Source organism: Hevea brasiliensis, chromosome 1 (genome assembly GCF_030052815.1).
Source record: "Hevea brasiliensis isolate MT/VB/25A 57/8 chromosome 1, ASM3005281v1, whole genome shotgun sequence".
Classification (NCBI taxonomy): Eukaryota; Viridiplantae; Streptophyta; class Magnoliopsida; order Malpighiales; family Euphorbiaceae; genus Hevea; species Hevea brasiliensis.
In genome coordinates this window covers 114,650,650-114,662,302 of record NC_079493.1, presented here as the reverse complement: position 1 = coordinate 114,662,302, position 11,653 = coordinate 114,650,650, and the positions used below count along the sequence as shown (strand labels likewise).

General features: G+C 34.7%; 1 pseudogene; it reads left to right on the top strand.

Annotated features, from left to right (window-relative positions):
- The first annotated feature begins 303 nt into the window (after positions 1-303).
- Positions 304-4,715, top strand: LOC131180487 (wall-associated receptor kinase-like 8; annotated as a pseudogene).
- The last annotated feature ends 6,938 nt before the right edge of the window (positions 4,716-11,653 follow it).

Below are 11,653 nucleotides of genomic sequence, written 5' to 3'. Positions count from 1 at the left end.
TTTTATTATTTAGAGACGACCGAGTCCTTTCAACTTTTTATTATGAACAAACAAAGATTTTATTAAGGAAAAGAAAAGAGATAAGAGGAGAATTGAAACAGACATGCACTAACAAAGAAAAATAAGAGGCTAACCCCACACAGGCAAAACAACAAACACATGGCCCCAAAAGCTAAGCTATAGAACTCCTTTATTTCCGACTTAATTGAGAAGGTGCGAAGAAACATCTCTATTCTCCAGTCTCCAATTTCTATAAAGGCAGATATTGTTTAGCTTCTTGAACTCAAAAAGGCTCTCAAAAAAGGGAAGCAAAAATGAGTGTGAAATTAGTGTCTCAAGTCAGTTTAAGTTTGGCACTATTGTTAACTATTCAGTTGGCAATAGCAAAGGGACCTATTGCAAAGCCTAGCTGTACAGACCATTGCGGAAATATAGATATTCCATACCCATTCGGAATGGGTGAGAAGGATTGTTATTTCAATGAATGGTTTGAGATTGAGTGCAAAGAAAGTAGAGCTTTTATAAGTAAAATCAAAATGGAGCTCCTCAGTATTTCTGTAGAAGGCTGGGCTAACGTCAAAAGTCCAATAATATCCTCCGATTGTTCTGACAGGGAGTCCGATTTGCCTTTCAATTTGACGGGAAGTCCTTTCTTCATTTCCGACTACAACGTATTCATTGCAGTAGGTTGCAACACCCGTGCTTTAATGATCGATCAATCTCTCCAACGCCTAGGGTGTGAGTCAACATGCCTTGGCCACAAGAAGAATGTTGATTGGAGACAAATGCTTCCTAATTTCATAGAAGAGGGTTCCAGTGGTAATTACCGGATAGTGAACGATTATTGTAACGGCACCGATTGCTGTCATGTTACAATACCTTCATCCCTTCAGGTTTTCGATCCAAAATTCCAGGCCGTAAGTAATCAAAGCACAGGTGGTTGCAAGCTGGCATTTCTAGCAGGAACATAGGGGCGGAACTCCTGGAGGAAAAAGGATCCAAATGTCCAGTTTCCGATGGTGCTAGATTGGATGCTCTATTCGAACCGAACTGAAAGTTATAATTGGATTATCAATTCCAGCCTATGGAGTGGCAATAACTCGGAGTCGGAATCTCTGGCTTGCTTCCCCGACGGTTCTTCTTCTATTAATGAGGCAGCAGTATTCTGGTGTTATTGCAGACGTGGGTATGAGGGCAATCCTTACATTCGATGCACAGGTAAATTTAACGTGGTGTTTTTTTTTTGGGCTACTAATTAATAAACTCAAGACATCTATTCGCTATCTATTTACATAATACAAGCTATAACACCCGCGAGATACGGCGGTTATAATCTTTTATTATCAAAGTTTTTACAATATTATCAATAAATAAAATTCTCTTTTATGTATATATTATAAACAAAATTATTTTTTTTATTATAAAAGTTAATTAATTATTTTTCATTTCTCACACATATAAATACATTCATATATAGTTTTGTAAAAAAAAATCATAATACTATGATTTTATAAATTAATATGTTAAAGTGACCAGTTAGAGATAATTTTTGATAAACAAAAAAAAAATTCGTCTCAATTCCCATATTCAATATATTCATGGTGTATTTTTATTTTTTTTTCTTTTAAAAATAATATATAATAATTAGGATAAATGTAATCATTTAATAATTTAAAAATATTAAAATGACATAAAATATTTTAAAATTAGATATTATAAAAAAAAACTAAAGTTAAAAATTGAGAGATTTCAATCAATTAAAATAAAAAGGAAAAAAAATAATAAGATTTTTATTGAATACAAACTCAAAATTGAGTTTATATATATATATATATAAAAGTAAGATTGATTGCGTAATATATTATGTATGTGTTACTATAATTTATTATTAAACTAAAAAAAAATTGAAAATGAAAAAAAAAAAAAAGAGATATTTAAGAGGGGCCGAGTGCATAGTGGAGTCGCGCATGGAGTATTGAGCGGGCTGATATTCTTGTAAAGAAGAGTACATTTTATATGTTGAATATATTGTATTTAATTAAATTAAAATATGTTTTTTTATATCATTAATGTTATTAATTTTGTTTTAATGAAAATATAATTAAATAATTAATGCTGTTAATTATTATTGTTTAAAGATAAAAAGAAATTATGTCAATTTTTTCAATAAACTAAAACGTTGCGTAGAGATTATATTCATACATATTTTAAAAATTATTATTATGTTTATAGTAAGTTCAAATCTTCTTATTCGGAGAGTTTTACTTGAATACTACTTCGGCAAATGTGAAAATATCACGTATTTAAATTAAAAAAAAAATATTTAGTATATTCGTAAATTTTTTCGTTAGTCACTAAATTTTAATACTAATCAAATTACAATTCACTTTCTCCATTTTAATGAAACTAATTAGTTGTTACCTATATTTTGAAAAATTTTATTTGATTCTTCTTAATAGTAAATTATAGTAATTATTATAGTAAATTTATAAACAAATATAAAATTATGATGATAAATAAAAATTTATTATTACAAAAAATGTGCATGTATTATTTTAGAGTTTGAAATTCATATACTAAAAGTGGACTTATTTGAGAATTCAACTGCTTAATTAAATGCACACATAATTTAATTAGAAGGTATTAATATGTTATTATCCATCTACCAATGGTACTATTCTTTTTCATTCACTTATTCTTTTCCATTTTGACTTTGTTATATTAGATCTTGATGAATGCGAAGATCCAAAGTTTCGTAGTCATTGCAAGGGAATAACAAGATGTGTGAATACTTCCGGATCATTTAAATGTGTACCTGACGCAAAATGGATTATATTGTTAGTAAGTCTTTTTTTGCCCGATAATATCATTAAATCATGTAAAGAGCTATAATATTTTCTACCATTTTTATGATCTAAAAAAATTTTAAGCAAATTTAATTAGTCTATATCATGTTATCCTTAATGGAATTATTTTTTATTAATACAATTATAAATAAATATATGATTTAATTATTTTAAAAAGTTTTGAATTATAAATAATATGAGATAATATAATTATGAAATGTATTATTTCTTAATTTCTATTGATTAATCTATAAATCAAATGAGTTTGCTTAATGATTTCTCTAAGTTTCATGGGTACTTTGACTAATGACTAAGTATGTTTTTTTTTTTTTTTCTTACTTATATTGACTTTGTTAAGTTAGTAAGTAATCATTTTAATATGTATTCAATTTTTTTTATGGTGCGAGTTATTTAGTGCACAGGCGGGATTATTGGAGTATTGGTAATAGTCTTTGGTATTCAGATGTTGTGCAAGCTTATGAAGAAAAGAAGGAACATCCAACTCAAAAAAAAGTTCTTTGAAAGGAATGGTGGCTTGCTGTTACGACAACAATTAACTTCAAGTGATGGTAGTGTTAAGAAAACACAAATATTTACATCAAAGGAGTTGGAAAAAGCCACTGATCGTTTCAATGATAACAGAATACTTGGTCAGGGAGGTCAGGGCACAGTGTACAAGGGAATGCTAGCAGATGGAAGAATTGTTGCTGTCAAAATGTCCAAATTAGTTGACGAGGAAAACTTACAAGAATTTATTAATGAACTTGTGATTCTTTCTCAGATAAATCACAGGAATGTTGTTAGGTTGTTGGGATGTTGCTTGGAGACGGAAGTTCCTTTGCTAGTCTATGAATTCATACCTAATGGATCTCTTTTCCAATATCTCCATGACCAAAGTGAGGAGGCTTCACTACCATGGGAAATGAGAGTAAGAATTGCTAGTGAAATTGCTGGGGCACTTGCATATTTACACTCAGCAGCTTCTATTCCAGTTTATCATCGTGACATTAAGTCCACAAATATACTCTTAGATGAGAAACACAGAGCAAAAGTATCAGATTTTGGAACTTCAAGATCAATTGCCATTGATCAAACTCATTTGACAACTCACGTGCATGGCACTTTTGGTTATTTGGATCCAGAGTACTTCCAATCTAGCCAATTTACAGATAAAAGCGATGTTTATAGCTTTGGAGTGGTTCTGGTGGAGCTTTTAAGTGGACAAAAGCCAATTTATTTAAGTAGCTCACAAGAAACTATGAGCTTAGCAACAAATTTTATTCTTTTGATGGAAGAGAGTAGACTTTTTGACATTATTGATGCTCGCATTACAGAGGATTGCCATGATGAAGAAATTGTTGCAGTAGCTAATTTGGCACTAAGATGCTTAAATTTGAATGGAAAGAAACGACCTACAATGAAAGAAGTTACAATAGAGTTAGAAAGGATTCTAGCATCCCCAAGTTACAAGTTGAATGTTGAACAAAACACTGAAAAGACTGAAAATACTGAAGAGGCTGCTGAAGTAATTATGTTGGAATTGGATGATGTTCCTACTTCAATTACTTGTGATTTTAGTAGTGTTGAAGCTATAGCACTAGATCTCAAACCATTGATTTCTAACGAAGCTTGATGATCAAGAAGATTAAACTTCTATTGGAAGGTATGTTTTAGTTTTTTTTTTTTTGTTTTTAGACCGGTTTAAGCTTTTACTACTGCTTTTTTTTTTTTCTCCTCTTTCATAACATGTAATAATATTAATTCTTGCTTTGTAGAACATTTAATAATATTAATTACTTACAGAACCTGATTATCAAGAAGGCTATGTGTGTATTTCAATCAAAGCATATATGTTTCATTTTTTTCTTACACTGGTCCTTTATTATTGCCTTTTATTTCCTTTTTTTATTATTGCCTTTTATTTCCTCTTTTACATTAAAGTTGTTGAAGAAACTAACTAAAGAATCGAAATAATATACATTGCTTCGTGGGAAATTCTTATGTATACTGTCCATTGTATAGCGGCGAACCTAGGTGAATAATTGATTAGAGGCACAATAGGCCAAATGTAATTGATGAGCTACATAGTGGGAGGTACTCCTTTCTATTTCTCACTATAAAGGTGAATAATTTTAGAATAGGTAAATGGAGAGACTTGAACTCGAGACATCTCTACTTCTTATAACTTAAAAGTGAAGGAAGATCAATCAGGCTACCCCTTGATTTGTAAAGTATAATTTACAATTAATTTTTATTAATTATAATAATTATATGACTGTAAATTTTAGCCTTTCTGCCCTTGCCATCGTATATTCCAAATATAATATATATATATATATATGTGTGTGTGTGTGTGTGTGTGTGTGTGTGTGTGTGTGTGTGGTAGGATCTACATGTAAAAAAAATGAAACTCACATATTTGTGTATTTCTTTTTTTAGTAGGGGATTGGAAAGGTAGAGACTCAAACTTAGATTTATCAAGTGAATAATATATACCTTTAGTCACGGAATCAAACCAGACTAAGCACACATTTGTATATTTAATACATAATGAATAAGTTGTTCTTTTCCTTTATTTACCATATAATGATAATATTGTTTTGAATAGAAAAGATTTCAAGAGATTTTTTTTTACTAGGAGATTGGAGACTCAAACTTACTATCTATAAAATAAGTAATATACTTTTACTCGTTGGAACAAGCCAAGCTAAAATAAAATTAATTAATTAAAATAAAATTTTCATATTTATTAAGTTGTATAAATTTTAATAGTATTTTTAAATTTTATATAAAAGTATTTTAATAATATAATGCATAAAAATTTTTTTTATAAATGTATAATTCTTTTTTTAATATTTATGAAATATTAAAATATGTTAAAAAATAAATTTATTGAAATAAATTAAAAAAACACATAACTACCAATTTAGTTCAATTAATTTTGATTTTAAGGACTTTTTTTTATGAGGCTTTAAGTTTAATTCTCTATATAAATACTAAAAAAAAAATAATTAAATTAACTGAGTCAATTACGTTATACTGGTTTGACCATTGAATCGACCGAGCCATACCAAATCACTTCTTCATTTAATTTAATTACAAATTTAAATTAATTTAAGAGTTAGTTCACTCCTTCAACTAACTGATTTCGTACGCATTTAATAGGCATTGCAGCCGCGAACTTTCTCCATCTTATGACACTAGAATTTGACCATCATTCCATTGAACAACTTTTTCACATATAAAAACCCTTTAAAACTTGGGATCAGGCGCATCAGCAAACACGAAAAATAAATAAATAAAGATTTCTCTCATTATTTTGATTGTTTAGCTTGTCACCTAGAGTACCACCTCATTAGGGAATTCACTATGTCCTAAGCCACAATGCAAACGATTGAAGGAACTTTTATCGCGGGAAAAGGGAGATCGTGTTTTGACTACTTTGACCCTCAAGCCTCAATTTGTCATTCTCCACTTTGAATTTTCTAATAAAATAAAATTTTAAGTACTAAATTATTTTAAATTGAAAAGTATTTGATCTAGTTACCTAGTTCCTAGTTTGCTTTCTTTTGCGGGATAAGTATGGATACAGTACTTTTTTAGATAACACATACGTATGGAGTAGGCTTAGTTAAAACGTTATTTGTTTTATAAATGACATTGATTTATATTGCTAGTTTAATATGTGCATATGCAGAATATATAGAAAGAGAGAGAGAATTAGTTGAATTGAAAAGAGATGAAAATATACAAGAGTAATTAAGGTGTTGGGAAGATGTAATGTTAAATTTTTTTATTGGAAAATATATAGGATGAGTAAGAAACGAGAAAATTTTATAAATTAATTGCTATAAGGTTTTAGGTTAGATATGATATTAAGCATATATATGAATATATATTTTAATTAGTGTCACGACCCAACCTATGGGTCAGACCAGCATTAGGACCTGGGCCAGTCTAAAGCCTCCGAGGCCCGTAGTAAGCCTAATTATTCCTCAACCCAACTTTAAGGCCCATTTGGGCGCAATTTCAAGAATTCAACTGGACAGAGTCCGGCCATAATATGGACCTTTCAACGGGGAGTTTTTGACTCACCCAACCTGTAAATACAATATATAATCAATTGGGGAGCTCAGCTCACCCTCCACATACTCAAATGTCATAAAAATAAATGGGAGCTCAGCTTCCTCATCCAGTCCAATATACATGCATATACTAAGTTTACAGGTCCAATATGGTAATTATATTACAGACCCAAATCAAATAAATATTTTTAACACATGCGGAAATTCTAGGAGTTAACAAAATTACACAAACATAAATGAATGACCTGCGAAGAAGAAAAGCAGGTTAATCACAATAATAATCCTCCTGTAGCCTGGAAAAAAATAATGAACAGGAGTGAGCGTTCGACTCAGAAAGTAAAATATCAATTTTAACCATAATCTCTATAGCTATCTAAAGCTAATGCACCCTGTGAAATGAAATGCAACATCGTCATAATTTTCATACAAATCACATCAAAAAGGCAATTTGGAGCACTCACACACCCGATAATGTCAAATAATACATATATGGGAGCTGATCCCCTATACAGCCCTCTTAATCCAACCTATGCCAGCGAAGAACTCAAGCCAGACTTTCGCTTAATAAACCAAATCAGGGTCCCAGCGAAGAACTCAAGCCGTGTCTACCCGTCCTGTCCATAGCCAACACCATACCACACGCACACTGCTCCAAATTACCACAACAGCATCTATGGCACTTTAACAATTATGAATGCAACATAAAACGTGCCTAGTGTTTAACTACATAGATACATATTTATAAGTGATGCATGGGTATGCTTGAACATATAATAATATCGAAATTGCAATTAAAATTAATATTTTACTCACAGACTTAACTGAAGTCACTGTGGTGGCTGGGCGGAGGAGGAAGGCTGTCCAGGCTTACCTGACAATTTTATTACAATTATTTAATAAATTTGACTCAATACAAACTAAGAAAAAGATCAAAGATTTCCTAAGTCATGCCGAAAATCCGGCAGAGTCTCCCCTATACCTAGGACCTATCCAACCTACAAAAGGGCTTAAAACACACTTTTATATCCACAAACCATACACCCACAACTCAATCACATCACACAGCCCCTCCTGGACCCATCCAAACAGTCATCAATCACAATATGTAAACTTACAGTTTAGTCCTTATAATTGACCCTTTTTGCAAAAACTACCCAAATAAGCTCTAAAAATTCTAAAACTTTGCGCCGCGGTCCTTAGCAATATTACTAAGCTAATGCAAAAAGAATCATAATTTTCTGAGCTACCACGAATATTTTATGGATTTTTAATCCCATTCAAGCACTAGAAAATTAAGAAAAAGTAAGGTTCGGGTTTACCTATGCCGATTCCGATTTCGGGAACGTGCTCGGGACATCTGACAATGGTGGGGTAGTCAAAATCTCGATCCAATTCCAATACTTTTTCGGTAGCCGGTCTGTCTGGCCGGAAATTCACAGACTCGGGCAACCGTCGAATTTCCGGGAATTGAAGGTACCTACAGGAAGCCCACAACACAGGAGTTAGTATATAATTTTTACGGAATTTTCTAACCTCATTTAATGCTCGGAAAAACAATACGAAGTTTTGTGGGACCTACCAAAAAACGGTGTCGAAAAATTTTGAAATTTATATTGTCGTGAAGCTCTCGACGAGTGGAGCGCTCTGGTACTCTCGATTTTCTCGTAGGGTTCACGGTTTGCGAGAAATCTAGTCCAAAAATCGAAATGGGCTAAAACTTCTCGGACAAAAATTGGGCAAACTGCTCGATAGATTTTGGTGTTCTTGGTGTCTGTGGAAAGCTCTCGAGGTGTAGATTGTGTTTGACACAAGACCTGGCCCAATTGGTGGCCGGATCGGCAGGATTTCGGCCTGGAAGGCGAGGCATCGCGCTGCGCGTCGCGTGGCTTCGCGCGCATTTTCCCGGCGTTCCAGGCGAGGTGGGAAGGCTGGGGTGGCGGCTGGCTGGTGAGGGGAGGTGAGAGGAGAGAGAAAATGAGAGGGGAAGGAGGGACGTCAGGCGCGTGAGGGAGAAAGAAGAAGAAAAAGAAAAGGACCGGTCAGATTCGATCGGTCCGATCCGGTCCGATTCAATTCGGCCGGTCCGATTTAAGATATAAAATTTTGAATTTTTACTCTATCTTGAGACCAAAAACGAGATCCAAAAATTTCAAAAAAATTCTAGAAAACTCAGAAAAATTCGTAGAGTCCAAATATATTTTTAGTTTTGCCACGTGGTCTTTAAATTAATTTTTAAAAATCATCAAAGTTTTATATTTTCAGGAAATCAAACCCGATTTCTAAAATCCGAAAAATTTCAAATAATTTCCTAAAATTTAAATAAAATAAAATATTAATATTACTCATAAAATAATAAATTTAAAAATTTGGGGTGTTACATTCTTTCCCCCTTACAGAAAATTCGTCCTCGAATTTTACACAAGGCAGAATAAAGTACAGAATTACACGTTGAATAGATAAGGGTACTTGCTACGCATGTCCCGCTCTGACTTCCAGGTGCACTCTTTCACTGTCTGGCTCCTCCACAAAACCTTAACCATAGGGATCTGTTTTGATCTTAGCTGCCTCACCTGGTAGTCCACTATGGCTACAGGTTGCTCCTCGAACGTTAAGTTTTCTGTCAGCTCTACTACATCCGGCTGTAACACATGAGAAAGATTAGGAATGTATTTCCTAGGCATGGAGATGTGGAATACAGGATGAACGTGGGAAAGGTTGGGTGGTAACTCCAACCGGTAGGCAACTGCTCCAGCCCTATCAGTAACCTTAAAAGGTCCACTATACCGAGGTGCCATCTTGCCCTTCTTTCCAAATCTCATGACTCCCTTCATCGGAGAAACCTTCAGGAATACGTAGTCACCTACTGCAAACTCCACATCCCTCCATCTGAGGTCTGCATAACTCTTCTGCTTACTGAAAGCTGTTTTCAATCGTTCCCTGATTAAAGGAACTATCTCTGAAGTGTATTGCACTAGGTCTACATCATGTACCTTTGCTTCTCCCATCTCCGTCTAACACAGAGGAGACCTACACTTTCTGCCATATAGTGCCTCATAGGGTGCCATCCCTATGCTGGAATGATAACTGTTGTTGTAGGCAAACTCCACCAAAGGTAGCTGATCATCCCATTGACCTCCAAAATCCAAAACACACATGCGGAGCATGTCTTCTAGTGTTTGGATTGTCCTTTTGGACTGTCCGTCTGTCTGAGGGTGGAAAGCGGTACTAAAGTTCAACTGCATGCCAAGTGCCTCCTGCAACTTTCTTCAAAATCGAGAAGTGAACTGGCACCCTCTGTCAGATATTATGGAAGCTGAAACTCCAGGCAATCTGACTATTTCTCGTATATAGAGTCGAGCATACTGTGCCATAGAATATATAGTCTTCACAGGCAAGAAATGAGCTGATTTAGTCAAACGGTCTACAATCACCCATATCAAATCATATCCCCGCGAAGTACGAGACAACCCAGTCACAAAATCCATAGTAATCATTTCCCACTTCCATTACGGGATAGGGAGCTCTTGCAGCTTCCCTGATGGCCTCTGGTGTTCAAACTTCACCTTCTGACAAGTCAAGCACTTGGACACAAAGTCTGCTATGTCTCTTTTCATGCCATTCCACCAATAGCTATCTTTCACATCATGGTACATTTTGGTGGAGCCTGGGTGGACATTGTACAGTGTATAGTGTGCCTCTTGCATGATTTCATTTCTGAGATTGTCTACATCGGGCACACATATCCTGTAACCTTGCATAAGGGCGCCATCATTGGCAAATCCAAACTCACCACCTTCACCTTGCTGTACTCTTTCTATGATCTTCATCAGTTGTTGGTCTCTGTGCTGGGAAACTCTGACTCTGTCTTGCAAGTTTGGCCTCACTGAAAAATGAGCCAATAACACCCCCTCATCTGAAAGATCTAGGATTAGACCTTGATCCATCAACTCATGTACTTCCTGAATCAACGGTCTCTTCTCCGCTGATATGTGCGCCAAGCTGCCAGAAGATTTTCTGCTTAAAGCATCTGCTACTACATTGGCCTTCCCAGGGTGGTACTGGATGGTACAATCATAGTCCTTCAGAAGCTCCATCCATCTCCTTTGTCTCAAGTTTAAATCCCTCTGTTGGAAGATGTATTTAAAACTCTTGTGGTCAGTGTATATCTCGCACACTTCACCATACAGGTAGTGTCTCCAGATCTTTGGTGCAAAGACTACAGCCGCCATTTCTAAATCATAGGTGGGGTAGTTCTGCTCATGCCTCTTTAGCTGCCTTGAAGCATAAGCCACTACTTTTCCATTCTGCATCAAAACACACCCTAAGCCAACTCTGGAAGCGTCACAGTACACGGTATATCCTTCACCACTCATCGGTAGTGTCAACACAAGGGCAGTGGTTAGACACTCCTTAAGCTTCTGGAAACTCTCCTCACAATCATCTGTCCAAATGAATGGAACATTCTTCCGAGTTAACTTAGTTAGGGGGGTTGCTATCATGGAAAAATCCTGCACAAAACGCCTATAGTAGCCAGCTAGGCCCAGAAAACTTCGCACCTCTGTGACTGTTGTAGGCCTAAGCCAATCAGTTACAGCCTCAATTTTCTTGGGATCCACTTGAATGCCTTCACTAGAAACTATGTGTCCCAAGAATGAGATGCTTTCTAGCCAAAATTGTAACACCCCTATGTTCGGTAGTGCGTTCTACTGTTCCGGTGACAGT